General features: G+C 41.8%; 1 protein-coding gene across 3 annotated transcripts in view; it reads right to left on the bottom strand.

The window, feature by feature from the left end:
* Nucleotides 1–12,663, bottom strand: part of RAPGEF4 (Rap guanine nucleotide exchange factor 4) — a 285,199-nt gene that overhangs the window by 65,854 nt on the left and 206,682 nt on the right. The window lies entirely within an intron of this gene.

Genomic DNA, 12,663 nt, shown 5'->3' with positions numbered 1-12,663 from the left:
TGGGGAACCCCTTCAAGTTCCATCCAAATAACGTTGAGATCTAAGCCTTTATCTCCAAATAGCCCTCTTTGCTGAGCTCCCGTGGCTCCCTGGCCATCTCTTCCTAGATAATCCACAAGTCCTGCAAGCTCAATCTATGCAGAAGTGCTTCCTCATCATTACACCAGACTCTTTAAAGCCAGACCTCGGGCCGAGCCCGTGGCATACTCGGGAGAGTGCAGCGCTGGGAGCGCGGCGATGCTCCCGCCACGGGTATGGATCCTATATAGGAATGGCCAGTGCACTCACTGGCTGAGTGCCGGTCACGAAAAAGACAAAAAAACCCCCCCCAAAAAACAACAAAAAAAATAAAGCCAGACCTCGATTCACTTTCTCAGACTCACCTCTCTCCCCTCTCCTCACATCTTCCCTGACAGTCACTTTCCCTGCTCCAGCCATACCAGGCATTTCTCCACTCCTCAGACACGCTAAGCTTTTCCATGCCTCCAAGACTTTGCACGCTCTTCTTTTTTCCTAAGATATTTTTTTTCTGCCTCAAGCCCAGCTCTGATCTTTCCTAGGTAAAACTGGCTCTCTAATCTTTGTTCTTCCATGGCACATGGTCCTACCGCTGTGGTAATTAGAACATATTGTGATGAATGCTATTTGCTTAAATATCCATGACCTGATACTGCTCTTTTCAAGAAAAACAGTATCTTGTAGTGCAAAGGGCACTGGATTGGAAGCAGAAACTGGATTAAAGATCTAAATCGTGAACTTCCTAGTTGTCCAATTGGTCTAATGCCTTGTTTCTGCATCTGTAAAATGGGAATAATAAACAGGATTGTTGTGAAAGTCAAATGAGTTAAGATACACAAAGCACTGTACACACTGGAAATACAGCACAAATGCAGCACGGCATGATTATAAGAGTAGGTGTTCAATCCAGCTCATCAGACAAATGAACACACGAGTTCTCACAATTCATGCTAAATCTAGGGCCTGCCCGAGGGAGATGGCAGCAGTCCCATGGCCCAGATCTTGTTTTGTGGCCTAGGGGAAATGGGGATTGTGCTCTGTTATCCTTCCCAAGGAAGGTTAAGTAAGACAAGGTGTCTATGCTACAAGCCACTTCTGATACAAGACACATTTGTGTCATGGCAAATAGTTAATTATTAATAGAGAAAGGTGACAGGGTGAAAATGATGGACCTCACTTCTTACTCCAAGTCCCATAAAATGATAGAAAAGTACATTTTCCCTAGGATTATAGATTTATCCATCCAATAATGAGGTACGAGTAACCATCTTAGACCAGCTGAAGTTACTCAGCCTAACTATGCCAAGATCCATGGGGCTGGATGGAAGTGACCACCCAAGACCAACAAGTACCACCTGCTGGGCTGGGCCCATTTTTGGCCAGATTTTTGTCTGCCATGCTAAAGGTCTGATGGAAAAGATATTTTAACATCCGGAACAGCACTGAAAAACAAACATGCAACACCACCACCACAAACAACAAAATAGTACTCTTGGCAGACCAGAAAGTTATAGGAATTCCTGAATGTGAGGAAGCAGATAATAGAATGTCTGAGAAATAAGACTGGAAGCAGCCACAGGTCCACACTCACAGAAGAAAACCACCACAGGAGTAAGACAAGCTTCGCACCAGCAAGCACAGAGGACAGAAGACGGCAGGCCACAGTGGCTAATCAAGGTCAGCCACTCTGATGCCAACACCTCCAAGGTCAGGTCCGCTGGGCCGTCAGGCCCTCCTCCCAACGCCCGCCACACTGAGCAGTAGACAGTGGCAGAGTTTGGTGCCAGGTGGAAACCTGAGGCCTGCTCTCTAAGACAGATGCCCAGAGAAGACTCTCAGGTGAGTGCTGGAGCCTGAGAGAGAAGCAGAACAGAGCGTGTGAAATCCCTGGGCCCTTCTGGGAGACACAGGGGAGGAAAAGGAGGCGGCTCTCCCAGGAAGGGAGAGCACAGAAGGGCTCCATTCCTGGGAAATCCTCTTTATTTTGGCAACTAGTGGGACAAAAAAGGATGGCCTGAGCCTGCCTGCTCCCTGACATACCTCTTAAAGCAAAGCCTGGCAGGAAACATGCCTCACTGTAGAGACAGCCCCCACCGCCTTCAGGGCAGCTGTGGCACCTGATTGTTCCACCCCTGGTCCTCCACTCATCAGTGGCTGGTGCAGAGAAATAAAGACTTCCACATGGCCTCTCTGGATGCTGCAGAGAAGCCCATGGCAGCCGAAACAGGATGAGCAAAGCCAAAAAACAGTTTAGTCTCTGGGTCTTAAACAACATTCAAAATGAAAGGGTAAAAAGAAAAACCCAATGAGAACAAAAAAAGCCAAGCCTATGGTCTGAAATGGTCAATGTAATCACAGGGCAGGCCACCATCATTTGGCAATCCACGAACTTTTTGGTCCTGTTTTCGGTAAATGTTTTAATGAGGTGAGAGAAGTCAGGACTGCAAGATATGAAGGGACTTATTTTTAAAAATGAGTATATTCACAGTTAGCAATGCAAGAAAAGCATTCATGAGAGGTTTGCTGTGAGCCAGGATGCTGTCCTTCAGGGGCCTCGACATGTCATTAGGATTGAAAGTTGAAGTAAATCCCAGGAAGGGCAGATGGAGCAAAAGTCAGTCTGGCCAACCTGTGCCCACCAAAGCGGATCAGAACGTGAGCCCCTGCCACCCCAGTTAGATCTCGTGTCTGTGACAGCAGTGACAGAAGCAAGCTCACAGCTGCTGTGCCATCTAGTGTCTCAGAAAAGGTTCACCTCTCCACTCTTGCATCAGACAAAGGCACTTCCCTTTCTCTATCCCACCCCTCAAAGAGCACCTGAGAACATCTAAAACTGAGCGTTCCCACCACAATCACTGAATAAAGTCACATTTTAAAAGCAGGTTGCTCATGGCAAATGGTGGCATTAAGCACCTTTCATGCTTTGGTCTTTATGGGGGTAGCAGGAAGAGATCCTGCAAGTCAGCCCCCAGCCTGTTCAAACAGTAATGAAAGGGTCCCGAGGACTGAAGGCAATTTGGCCTTCAAGAGTAAAGGGAGCACTGTGCTGAGCAGGAGATAACTCCCATGCACTTCATAAGAGTAGCCTACAAGGCTGGGGAAGTGAATCGACTCTCTGGCTGCTCTGAGTGGCAGCCGGTGAATGTACCTGGTCTTTACTTGTCCTTCTCCAGATGTCACAGGGAGAGATATTAGGCATCCCCGCTTCTTTACAAATCTGCGTGGTGCCACATTGATGTGGATTTGTCGGATCCCGCTGTGGAAAGGCCTAGTTTCTGCAGGGGATGCATTCTGGCAGCAATGTCTAGTTACAGACAGGATAATAAACGGGGATGGATGGGGAAGCAGTTTATACATTAAAGGAAGGGAGGGCTCAGGTGATATTGGAAGCTGCTGGTAAATACAGTTTTATCAAAGAATTTATCAAGGTCAGAGACAGAACTCCTCAGTTATTGGAACGTGGATGAAATGAGGGATTCATCCAGCCACCAAGCAGTGTATTGGCATGGCCAGTGGCAACATATGCCGGTAAAAAAGCAAGTAACCAATTCCTATAGGGTTACCTAGTAGACCCTGGTATATGGGGAAAATACCACTGAAGTCAAGGTTATAAAATCTACATAAGCCATGCTCAAGCTTCAAAATTTAAAAAAAAAAAAAAAATACTGCTTTATTTTGATGGCAGGAGAAGCTGCTTTAGTTTTGATGCAACTTTATCTCAACCCACCAGATACTCCTGCTTATCCTACTTATAAGTCTTTTCTCAAACTTGGATCATTTTTAAGACCTTCTGAAGATCTCATCTCTTCCACTTTCCTTCAAGGTAAGTTTGGTGTGATTTTGTACCTCTTTGTCTAGTAAAACCAGAAAAATGTGTTTTTTTCCTTTCTTCACCTCCCAGGACCCCTTGCTTCTTAAGTGTCAGAGACCTTTGAAGAACCTGGTGACTGAACATTTAAAGTGTCCTGCCCATCTCTGTCTGCTCAGCTCCCTGCCATGCCATCCCACCTTATCTTTAACTCAGAAAAGGGCATTTTAAGTTTTTCAGATGCAATGAGATATTTTCTAGTTCCGATAGCAAAGCCTGTGTACACAGGATTCTGTCCTTTGTGGAGTTAAAAATGAACACACGCTACAACTGCAGTAAGTGGCAAAAGCTTTATGAATACTGTGAGATTGAAGTCACCCCCATCAGGGCATGGGATAAGAGTGCTATAATTCAGGGCCTCTGAGAACTAAGTGTTTTTAGGACAATGTGGTTTGATTATGTTTAGAAACTGCATATGCCCAACATTCTTCCAGCAAATGTGTTTATTATGAGGACACTCTAGAAGTTTAACATGAAACCTTTTCAAAGGTACAACTACAAATATTTTCCATTAAAACACCTAAGCAGCAAATTGAGAAGAACAAATAAATTCGGAGAGAGTCAGATCTATATATGTGAGATAAGATATATATGTGAGATTGAAAATGCAAACTTTTTTGAGGAGGTGCTACATGGATGCATTATTATTTTTTCCTAACAAAAAGTCAATTCTTAACTAACCAGGGACATATGGATTATTCATATTTTTGGTCACTTCACTGCTTGTTCAGTAAATCCAGCAGAGGGGACAAACTTGAGTCAACCCAGTATAGAGGAAAAAAGAATACTGCCAATGAAAGAAAAAAAGAAGAAATGAAATTGGACTTGGAGTAAGAAGATTTGGATCACTTCTGGGTTCGGCCACATATACTGCTGTGCTGTGTGATGTTAAGAAAGGCACTTGGCAACTATTAAGCTCAATTTCTTCTTCAATAAATAGTAGATTATAATTAGCTCTACTTAGTTCACAGAGTTGTTTAGCAGTTCAAAGAGGTGATGGATATGAGATCACTATATAAGCCATGTAGCGCTATTCAAATATTAGTTATTAAGTCTAGTTTGTGATTCTGGCTAGAGGGTTGGTGTGGAGTAAGTTAATTATTTCTGGGGCTGTTGGTTGTCAGTGGTTTCTATGCTACCTTTAGGCTAAAATTTCCAACAACTCTCCAAGGGAGCTTTGAAGAGAAGCAGGTTAATTATCATAAATCAGGTGCCAAATTTAGGGAATCAAAATATTGCATAAAACATACTTGTATCAAAAAATTATTCATTCCAATTTAATCGGCATCCTATATTTAATCTGGCAACACTAATCTTAAGGCAATTAAAACTAGAAAGCACTTAATTTCTGTGGAATCAGTTTTGACAATGAAATTTTTTGTATAAGTTTTTAATTTATTTTTTATTATTGAAACATAATTGATTGTACATATCTATGGGGTATAGCATTGAATATCCATAACTATGTGCAATATGTGATGTTCAAATCAGGATAATTAGTATATTCAACATTACACAATGTAATCATTTTTTGTGGCCCTTTACCAATTTTTCCCTTAAACCCCACCACTTCCCATCTCTGGTAACCTCAGTTCTTTTCTCTCCTTTTGGAAGTTCAACATGAAACAATTGTGATTGTTGTATCTTTCTTTCTTTTTTTAATTTGTTTATTTTTTTAGCTCTCATTTCTGAGTGAGGACATGTGGTATTTCTCTTTCTGTGCCTGGCTTATTTCACTTAACTTAATTTTCTCTAAGTTCATCCATGTTGCAGCAAATGGCAGAATTTCATTCTTTTTTATGGCAGAGTAGTATTCCATTGTGTATATATACCACACTTTCCTTATCCAATCATCCATCAACAGACATTTAGGTTGGTTCTAACTCTTGGCTATTGTAAATAGAACAGCAATAAACATAGGGGTGCAGCTATCCCTTTGACGTGATGATTTCCATTTCTTTGGGTATATACCTAGCAGTGGGCTGTAGTTATTTGAGAAACGTCCACACTGTTTTCCATAATGGCTGCACTAATTTACAGTCCCACCAACAGTGTAGGAGGGCTCCCCTTTGTCTGCATACTCGCCAGCATGTGTTATTCTCTGTCTTTTTGATAATAGTCAGTGTGACTGGGGTGAGATATCTCAGTGTGGTTTTGATTTGGATTTCCCTGATGCTGAGTGATGTTGAGCATTTTTTCATGGGACAAGGGATTTTAAAACTTTAAACCCATACAGCCAATTGGACTCTGTTGCTGACAGTACCTAGTAGAACTCAGGATATAAGATAAAAATAAAAGATTTGTAGGTTCCAGAAGCATGTAACTCTCTCAAGAAAGAATAATCTTCATCATTATCATCACCCCCTATGTATAAGTGGCACATCTGGGTACCTCCCATACTAGCAGATTTTTTTCTACAGTAGATGGTATACTTGTATCCCATCCAGGTCTATATGGTAATAATTTAATGAGATAAGATGAATCTGTAATAAGTATCTTAAAGTAAGATTTCCATGACATTTTTCCTCACCAATGCTCAAAGCATAAATGCACGATGCCATTCAAAATCCCTTTTGGACTGTGGCAGGTGGTAGGGCACAGTAAAGAACACAGGCTCTGGAGTCAGACAGACCTGGGTATAATCCTGAGTCCACCATTTTCTGGATAACCGCAGGCAAGCCTCTGTTTCTTAACCCATAAAATAAAATGGAGATAATATTAATTAACTACCTCATGGTTTTGTTGGAAGAAGTGAATTAAATAATTGTTTTGCATAACGCCCAGCACATGTGTGCTCAATAAATGTGAGCTCTGATTAAATATGACTGCATTTGTTTCCATTTACAATCCCCTTGCAAAGCAGGGAGAGGGTAAGCAGATATTATTAAATTCATTTTACAGCTTAAGAGATTTGTAACCTGGAGATGTTGGGTGACTTAATGGTCAGAATAGAATCTAGGGCTCTTGAGTTCAGTATTACTTTCAGACTTGATTTAGCAGACTCTTGGGTCAAATGTATGTATCTCAAATGCTGTCATTAAATTCTCAAAATATAAAGAATGTAATCTCATAAAACTCAGTATCTAGCTTTCTGCCTCTAGTCTTGGCCCCTTCAATCAATTCTCCAGAGACAGCAGAGAAACTGACCTACTGCAAATCTGGACACACCACACCCCCCCTTAAAACTCTTCAGTGGTGCCCCAAATGGCTATAAAATAATATCCAAGCCCAGCGGATCCCCCTCAATCTAATCCCAGCCACATCTACTAGCGCTCCTGGTCTGGGCACTCCCTCAGTGGGAAACGGCTTACTGTTCCCTGCAGGAACTTGACCAGCATCTTTCTGCCCCACCCCCATCCTGTGCCCCTACTGGCTGGTCGCCCTTTCTTTGTTCTAGGAAGAAGAGCACTAAAATAATATTTTTTTGCTGCTCTTAAGAAGAAGGAAGAAAGGGCGTGAGAATCAACCTAAACATCCAGCAATCACAAACTGAATGCGTTAAGAAATATTCAGAGGATAGACTACTCTACATCTATTTAAAAATCCCATCCTTATAGAATATTTGAGTTTAAGGGAGAATACTATGATATATTATTAAGTATAGAAAGTTAGGAACTGAAAAATAACCAGAGGGACAGGCACCAAAATGTAACACTAATTATATCTGAGAGAAGTGATTGCAGGTGCTAATTCTTCTTTTTCAACTCTTTTCAGTGGTTTCCAAATTTTCAACCATGAACAGATTGGCTTGAACAATAAAAATTCATTAAAAACTTGAGGTAATCTTATATCGAATGCTAAACTGCAAATGGGTAGCTAAGTCCATCCTCCTTCTGAATCTGAATCATAAAGGCAGCACTCCACTGGTGCCTTCTCGGGCATGGAGACATGAGGGGCAAGTGGTCGACTGCTTTTACAAGGGACAGGCAAATCCCAACCCAAGCAATGACCCACTTAATGCAATCATTTATTCAGCTAAATTCTTTCACCTAGAGCACAGCAATCTTTCCACTAAAAACAAAGGCAAAGTTTATCACGCAGTGAAGAAAAGGATTCACAGTGAATTTCTTATTTTATAAGATTAGGCTCTTTCAGTCATGCTTTTCATCTGATTAACATTTGAGGAAGGACTTCATAACTGTGAACATGCTCTTGGCATATCCCAACAGAAATCGAAACCCTAAACACCATTGATTTTAGGCTTGCTAATCTGGGATCCCCTGAGGAAACAAATCCCCTTATAATTATCAGGATTTCCAATTTCACACACTCAAAAACAGTTTGGACAAATAAAGATCCTATTAAAACTGGTCCTGCTGCTGATTTAGAGAAAATACACAGCCCCTCGAGTGCCCTCTAGAGCAAGTGTGTGGAACAGCTGCAGGGGTTCTTAACCCTGCTTCTGCAGGACCTTCCAGCACAGCACAGCCAACGGAGGGGAAACAACCCTCCCCCGCAGCCCACTGGGGTATTTTACCATGTCTTTTGTTCCATATTAAATTGTTTCCTTTCAAACACATGCCCCATAGCATATGTGTGATATGGAGGCAATTCATCTCATGCCATTATATTTCTTAATGAGTTGGCAGTTTGGGCAGTAAAAAGTCAACATTTCCAGGACCTTGGAACAAACCCTCAATTTCCAGGAGCAAGGTGCTCAGCTGAACCTTCCAGCATTAGTCTTTCCACTTTAATAAATAAAGTGGTAGCTCCACAGATTGTTAGTAGGTTAGTAAACTAACAAAAAATGGGGTATGTATGTGTATGTGTGTGTAGAGTTTGAATGTCTGTCTCATAAAATTAGATTCCTTATTTTTCCCCTTCCCATCTCTGAAAACCTAGGAGTCAAAAGAAGAATTCCAATGTTTGCAAAATTTCAAAAAACTGGGAAGACAGGAAAATACCAAGGCCACTCAAACTATTAATTTATCACGTGAAATAAATGAACTGAAGTTTCTGAGTTTCTGACCCATTTGGAAGACTCCCCAACCTGCCAACAATTCTTTTAATGTTATATGCATTTTTTTCCTCTGCTCAGGCCCACCTGACTTACCTCTTTCTCAACTACTTAAGCTTCTAGACTTTTAGGGGATTTCAGAATTGCAGACCTAGAGTTACATAGCATCTACTTTATTGCCCCCCCACCCTGCTGACCTTAGCCTAGTTTTCTGATAGACCATCCTAAACAGTGGAGCATCTGTCTCATTGTACTTGGAAAAAGAGCTTGGAGGGCTTGTTTGGCAAGAGGACTCTGTCCTTTTGAAGCCTCTTTTTACCCAGCTAGCTTCAAATTTATAATATTCTGCTCACCTGGTCACTCCACATCTTTTTGCATCTATCTTCCTATCTAAAATATCTGCTCAAAGGTAGTCAAAGTACACATGTCTACTGGTAAGGGTGTTCATTACATCTATTTGCTGTAGGGTAACCTCTTGTTTTTAGATTTATAAACAAAGCAAAATCAAAATAATAAGCTCCAAGAGTCATTCTGTGTTTGATGGCCCTGTCTCAGGGCTGCAACAACAGCACCTTATCAAACTGTCATTGGTCTATAGCACTTTCCCCCAAATGCCATCCAGGTCTGCACCTGTGAAACCAGTATGGGCATTGTGAGTCACTCTGTCTGCCACCACATAAAAAGCTAATTTCACATTCAAAATGTATTTTTTTTTCAATACCAATAGCAACAAGAGTGTGCCAAAAATTTCCCTTGAAGCTCTATTCTGTTTTTTAAACTACAGAACATTCTTTCATAGTTTGACAGTTAAAATGCCGCAGTTAATGTAATAAACAGAGAATTTTTCTAAGTAGCTTGTCAAAACAAGTGACACTTTTTTTTTTTTTTGCTAGCGAGTCTCAGATCCAGAACAATAGGAAGTACCTTTCAAAGCAACATCTTCATTATACAATCAAATTCTCAAAGTAATCTTCTCATCAAAGAATATTGTGTTATTTCTTTCCCAGTAATTATCAGAGTTCTGCAACCTCTCTGGCAGTGGTGACTATTATAAAAGCAGCTGTGCTGGTTTAAAAAATTGGGGGGTCCTGCCCTGGTCGATATGGAGCCAATGCATCTCATGCCATCACACTTTTTAATGACTTGGCAGTTTGGGCAGTAAAAAGTCAACATTTCCAGGACCTTGGAACATGCCCTCAATTTCCAGGAGCACGGTGCTCAGCTGAACCTTCCGGCATTAGTCTTTCCACTTGAATAAAATAAAGTGGTAGCTCCACAGATTATTAGTAGACTAACGAAACATGGGGTATGTGTGTGTATGTGTGTGTAGAGTTTGAATGTCTGTCTCATAAAATTAGATTCCTTATTTTTCCCTTTCCCATCTCTTGGGAGCTATCATTCCAATAGAAAGAAAACCCAAGAGGCAGAAGAAGAACTGCTAGCATAATTCCAATGTTTGCAAAATTTAAAAAAACTGGGAAGATGGGAAAATCCTAAGGCCACCCAAAATGATGTATCTTGGAATATTGGTGAAACCCGTATGTTAACAGCCTGTGATGATTGGAAGAGTCTAATTCTCCAAAGAACCTTTAGGCTTCTAGGGATCTGGAAGAGAAAGGAAGCCCAAACAGAGACTCCATTTCTAAGGGTAGTCCATGAACCCAGCTCTCAGGTCTCTTGTGAAGGGTGAGTCAAACAATTAGAATGAATGTTTCTAGCATACAGCAGGCACTCAATAAATATTGCATCTGAATCTAATTTGGGAGTGCCTCTCCCATTGGATTATAAACTCCCCAAAGGCAGGAACCATTTTATTACTTTTTTTTTTTTAGCCCCTTTGGGGATGATTAAAAAATCTGTGAATCGAATGGCATTTCTGCCTCCCTTGGAGAGACTAAGAGCTGAGGAAATATCAGCTGGGACTGTGTATTCATTCATTCATTCACTTACTCACTCAGCAAAGGTTTATTGATGGCTTACTTGGTGTAATGCACAGAGCTAGAGACACGGTCTTAACTAACTTCTACACCAGGTTACCCACCCCCATATATTATGTTGCGTTAACACCTACTACGTTTTCCTTTGTAGCATGTAACGCAGCTGTGATTAAATGATCGCTTGCGTGAATAGTTGCTTAAGGTCTGTCTCCTGCACTAGGCAGAAAGCTCCAGGAAGGAAGAGCAACCCTCCTGTTCAATGCTTACCTTAATGCCTTGGCATCTAACATATGTAGAACAATGTAGATGTTCAATAAATATCAGTCAATTAATGAATAAATGAAGTAATAAACAATAATGAATAAATGAAATAAATGAGACATATTTTTGCCTTTAAGAAAACTCACAGTTTACAGTAATGTTTCTTCAACAGGGGCATTATTTTCAGCTCAGCTCTTTATTTTGTGTATTGCAGTGTATTTAGCATTCCTTGGTCCTAGCCATTGCCCAGTGAATGCCAGCAATGCATCCCCTCATGCCCTTTGACAACCAAAACATCCCCCCACACTTTCCAATGCCCCTTGGGGGGCTGCCCTGTGCCTGACCCAGAACCACTGCAGGACAGCGGCTTGAATGAAGGTGGCAGCAACTAGAACAGCGAAAAGAGGATAAATGCAGGAAATGATGAAGTACAAGTAATGGAGAACGGGACAAGAGGGGAGTGGGGGAGAGAGAGGGGAGGCAGTCTGACAGGGGAGCAGGCATGTTTTAAAACGGCACTGTTCATTTGAGTACCTCAGCTCTAGGGATTCTCTCGTGTCTCCTCAGCCACCTGCCCCTGACACCCTTCACTGCAGACAGAGCATAAATTATCTAGGCAGGTTTCTTGGATCCTCCTCCTGCTTAGGTCAAGGAAGCTCTCGCTTTTCTGTTAGACATTTTGGATTTTCCTATTATTTTGTTTGAAGAAAAGGTTTTGAGGTTTAAAGAGTTGAAAACCACGGTTCTTGAGTTAAGGATGGTGGTGCCAATGGGGATGAGGGAAGGCCTTTGAATGGTATATGAGATTAAGACGTACACAAAGGGGACATGGTGTGACAGAAATGAAGTATGTTGGAACGCCTTTGCAACACTGAGGAAGGGCAAGTAAGGAAAGAATCCCGGGAAAAGGAAATCAAGGTGCACTCAGAGAGGTTACTGTGAGTTGGTTTGAGGGGCAGACATTGGGGAAGTTGGTCTGAGGAATATGTCACTCTTGGAAAGTGCCCAGAAGACACATAAGACATGCTAAGATGATGCTCTTGTCGAGACCCGCTGATAAATGAAGGTCAGCCAAGCCAGTGACTCAGAGTCGACATCTACAGCTGGCTGGCACTGACTGCAGGGTGGAGGATGAGTTCATTTCCAGCAGAAAAACATAAGCTTGTGTGTGGTGGTTTCAGAACCAGGTACCAAGTCACCCCTTATTGAAAAGGTTTCCCTGAGGATCAGACTGTCGTGTATATTTCTTTGTATGCCCCACAGCAATTAGTAGAGCGCCCTGCATCTGAGGGGCTCAATACATTCTTTTTGAATTGATCTGATTAAACAGTTCAGTCCTCAACTTCAGCTGTTGGGTTGCTACTGAAGGAAAGGTGTGTTTCAGCTGAGATGGAAGGAAGAGACCCCCCGCAATGGCTGAATGAAGGCCTTGAAGGGGTTAATGGAGCAGCGATGTTCTAAGAATCGGTCCTTAAGCTGAAGAGCAGAAGTTTGGAATTTGGTGAAAGGATAAACTGAATGAATGAATGAATGAATGAATGAATGCATACATGCATGCAAGCACAGGCATGAGGCCTACGGTTCTGACGGACCTCTGTCCTAGTGCATTAGGAAGAAAGGGC

Source organism: Cynocephalus volans, chromosome 1 (assembly GCF_027409185.1).
Source record: "Cynocephalus volans isolate mCynVol1 chromosome 1, mCynVol1.pri, whole genome shotgun sequence".
Lineage (NCBI taxonomy): Eukaryota > Metazoa > Chordata > Mammalia > Dermoptera > Cynocephalidae > Cynocephalus > Cynocephalus volans.
This window is presented reverse-complemented; position numbering and strand designations above follow the sequence as displayed.